This window comes from Mugil cephalus, chromosome 21 (genome assembly GCF_022458985.1).
Source record: "Mugil cephalus isolate CIBA_MC_2020 chromosome 21, CIBA_Mcephalus_1.1, whole genome shotgun sequence".
Taxonomy (NCBI): domain Eukaryota; kingdom Metazoa; phylum Chordata; class Actinopteri; order Mugiliformes; family Mugilidae; genus Mugil; species Mugil cephalus.
This window is the reverse complement of record NC_061790.1, coordinates 642,366-646,984: the sequence shown is the minus strand read 5'-3', so window position 1 is coordinate 646,984 and position 4,619 is coordinate 642,366. Positions and strand designations below refer to the sequence as shown.

The window sequence follows — 4,619 nt, the reverse complement described above, 5'->3', positions numbered from 1 at the left end:
TATGTGGAGAAATGCAAACCTCAGGTCGAAGGACAGCAGCTCAGGATCCTCCTTCACGGACCAGCTGGATCAGGAAAGTCCAGTTTCATCAACTCCGTCAACAGTATCTTCCACAGCAGAATGTACAAGCTGGCTTTGGCTGACAACACTTCTGATCACAGTTTCACCATGAAGGTATGAACAACATTTAATTGTGTGAAAAAGTGTATAGTGAAATAACAAAGCAAGTAAATTTAATGTGGATTAGGGACAATAACAATCCACAACAACCCACTTGCTGTGCATGGTCTGGTAAGACTGGGAAGCCTCGACCCAACTGCAAAGAGAAAACTGTAACACAAGTGTGAAAAACTAAAATCGCCTTATATGGTTTAATGTAATCTCTTAACCTACTAATATGCCGGGGTCGACTCTGTAATAATTAGAATAACCACACGTTTCTCCACATGTGTGTTATAGTTCAGAACCTACAGGATTAAGACCCGTCCAGAGTCATGTTTCCCTTTCGTCTTCAGTGACATTATGGGCCTGAGCAGCCAAGGGGTCCAAGAGGATGACGTCAAACTGGCTTTAAAGGGACACGTTACAGAGGGATACGAGGTACAGATACTTCAGCTATGACAACTTTTTCCTAAAGAAAAATAGTAAATGATTAATTGGACTAAGTGTTGGAAAAGTCATTCAATTGAATTCACTTTTATTTTCAGTTTAACAGTAATGTAATAATAACAGAGGATGATCGATTCTACAATGAAAACCCAAATCCCAGTGACAAGGTGCACGTTCTGGTTTGTGTCCTTCCTGCCGACACAGCGTCTGTTGGAGATGAAACTATGAAGAAAATTGGGAATATCAGAATGGAAGCCAGTCGACTGGGAAACAGCAGAAATCACTGTGTTTTAAGTTTTCCTCTGACATCCTCTATCAAACACCATCTGCCGCAGTGTGTTTGCATGTTTGTGTGCGTTCACTACAGGACTCAGTGTTTCTCTGCTCGTTGTCCTGACAGAGATTCCTCAAGTCATCGTCCTCACCAAAAGTGACAAGGCCTGTCCAGAAATCAAGGACGACTTAAAGAACGTCTACAAGTCCGAGCGCCTGAAAAACAAGGTTTGTTTAATCAGCTGTGACTTAGTGCAGAGATAAAACACAGCACTGACTTTTCAGTCCCTTTACTGATCATGATATCGACATCTATCTATCTATCTATCTATCTATCTATCTATCTATCTATCTATCTATCTATCTATCTATCTATCTATCTATCTATCTATCCATCCATCCATCCATCCATCCATCCATCCATCCATCCATCCATCCATCCATCCATCCATCCATCCATCATCTATCTATCTATCTATCTATCTATCTATCTATCTATCTATCTATCTATCTATCTATCTCAGCTTACACAATACTAATTATTCCTATTTAACACTAAATCTGGCGTCTCATGTAACATTCCTGCAGTGAATCACCAGGAGCAAATCATTTCATGTCGGCTAGCGATGACTGTCAGAGCTGCAGATGAGAGACTGTAGTAAAAGAGACTGTGTATTATTCTTATCATTCTTAAGATTTTCTCTTTTAGAACTGTTAATGTGTTACTGTCATCAATCTTAATCTAAGGTCCTGTCAGCAGTGAAGTGCATACACTGTAAGATTTATTTTTTTATAATTTTTTTTAGCTAGCGACTGTACTTTCGTTTTAATGTTGAAATGCTGCCAATTACGACAACGAGGAATGGAGCTCGTTTTGAACAGTTCATGTCTCAACAGTTCCACATGCTGCAACAACTTCACCAGAGGATTCTAGAGTATTAGCTGTGGATCAAACATTAGACGAACAGAAAATGTGTTCAACGATCAAGTGTCCATGTCACTCCTTTACTAAACAACAGAATGTGTTTGCTTCATTATGAACCGTCTGTTCCTCCAAGTCAAACACATCCCTCTTACCCACACTGGAACCATTTGTCAGAGAGCTGGTCAGTACATCTGATGTAGGCTTGAATGATAAAGATCATTTTGAGGACTTGACTAGCTGGCACCATCTGTTTGTGAATACACATTGAAGTCATTGATTTTAGTCGGAGTAACGTGTTTACATGCACTGAAGTTCTCCAGCCAGAGTCCGAAGGCAACAATTCGTTTTTGTTTTTTGTGTTTTTCCCCATGTGCATGTGAACGTACTGTCTGTGTTGTAGCCGAGGGCCAGAGCGAAGCACAGTCCCCCCGCGGGGCTCCAGCTCCCCAGTGAAATACTCCACGACAAGAAGTTAGCTGTGAGTCCGTCTCTATAATTTACATGACACTAACATACTGTTTTTACCTGGTGACGTAGACAATAGCTTTACAAAGTTAGCATTAAACCCTAGCTCTCTCTGGGTAAACTGCTAGCGAATAAAAGAGTAGTTTGCAAAAGGATGAGCTTAACTTCACTGTGTGGTCAAAACTCAGTTTTTATGTCGAAACAAAGTTCTTCTTGCTATGTTGTTTAGATTTTTCACTTTATATTTTTGCAGTTTTAAATGATAACCTTGTCCCAACTTACATCGTTTCATGGATCAGTTACTCAAGCTACTGGTTGTTTTAATGAATTAACATTAACCGAGCTTAGTTGTTAAGATGAGTTATGTTTCTGTTAAACACACTAAAGTCGAACCATTAGCACTCTGAGTTTCCCTGGTTGAACATCTACCTAATACAAAACCACTTAGCACAGAAATTAGCTTCCCTTCGTGGTTCGTGGTGGAAATTCAACAACAAAAAAATATTTACACACATCTTACTATGTTGTTCAGAATTGTTGGTTTTTATTTTTGCTGATTAAATTATAGCCTTGTCTCAACTTTCATTACTTCATGAGAATGCTTTTCATGGTTTTAACTAGCTAACATTAGCCTAGCCTTGCTGTTAAGATGAGACATGGTTCTATTCTGTGCTACTGAAAATCATTTTTACCTTCTGGACAACTAAAACAAACATGACTATTCAAACTCTACCTTCCCCTGGTTAAACAGTTAGCTAATACCAGAGAAGCTAGCACAGGGAGTAGGAAACTCAGCTTTTATATAATAGTAAAGTAAAATTATATCTGTTAATTACTGTTAATAATCATGTAATCTTCCACACAAGAAAACTGAGCAGTGGCATTTGCACTCCAGCTTTCCCTGTTTAAATGGCTAGTTAGCAATAAAAACATTAAATTATTATTATTATCTTACAGCCTGAATAAAACCAAAACAATATGAATACTAATCTAATCATTAGCTAGCGTTAGCCAGAGCTCACTGACGCGCAGCAGGAAATGAAGAAAATAAGCAACTAATAAAGTTATTGATTCAGTCGGATGCCAGAAAAATAACTAAAAAATATATATATGAATTATATTATTTTATTGATATTATTTTAATTAGCTATTAACTCATAATTATTCAATCTAAAAGTTATTATCCACTTATTTATCTTAATGCTACTATTTCTGTTAGAATAAGGTGAAAATAATGTATGAAATCTTTTATTCCATAAGAATGTATTTTAAAAATGATTTCACGTTAAACAGATAGATAGATAGATAGACAGATAGATAGACAGATAGATAGATAGATAGATAGATAGATAGACATCAAATTAAACAATACGTTTCCTTTATTGAAACATAATGAATTTAACATTTTTTTGAGATTACAAAGCTAATGACAGCTCACATTAATATATAGAACGGCAAGAAAAAGAACATTTTTAAAGCTTTTTATATTTTTAATTTAATTAATTATTTTTCATATTTTTATTTTTAAATGAACAGCGGTGAGTGTAGTGGAGCCCAGTGTCCAGCAGGAGGCAGCACAACTGCACTTTAAAGCTCTGAAGCTTAAAGTTTATGAATATTAATACATTTTATTTTCAAAAAAAAAAAAAAAACACATGAGAAGATATTTAAGTCTCGAGTTAATGTCTGTATAAAACTTAAAAATAAACTCTATGTAAAATATAGTTTTATTAGAATGTATTTTATTGAAACACAAAATCACAGTTCTGGAGTTTTTTTCTGCAGGTTTTATTTGGCTTCATCGTGAAATGTATTTATCTTTTGTCTCACGTCGCTCTAATTTAAACAACGTTGATGCAGAACCAGGTGCTTGAACTGGATGGTGGAGGTGGAGGGTACCTAATGAAGTGGCCAGGGACTGAACATGAAATCATTTCCATAGATGGTGATGATACATAGATGTGTTTTAGTGATAATAATCATTTAATTTAGTCCTGGCGGATTAATAAAACCTCAGCGGAGTGTTCCTAATAAAGTGGCCAGGGACTGAACATGTTAAAGTCAGTTCATTAATCAGCTGTTAACACCACACTTCATTCCTTCCTTCCACTTCCTCCCTTTCTTCTTATCTTCCTTCCTTTATCTCTTCCTTAAATCTTCCTTCCTCCCTTCTGTCAGTCCTCCCCTCTTCCCTTCTTCCTCTTTTCCATCCTTCCTTCAGACTTCTTCCTTCCTCCTTCCCTTTCTTCTCATCTTCCACACTTCTTTTTTTCTTCCCATCTTCCTTCCTCCCCTCCTTAAAGCCTTCCTCCCTTCCATCCTCCCTCTCTTCCTTCCTTCTTTTCTT

General features: G+C 36.8%; 1 pseudogene; it reads left to right on the top strand.

Moving 5' to 3' along the window:
- LOC124999441 lies at nucleotides 1-2,303 on the top strand (annotated as a pseudogene).
- The last annotated feature ends 2,316 nt before the right edge of the window (nucleotides 2,304-4,619 follow it).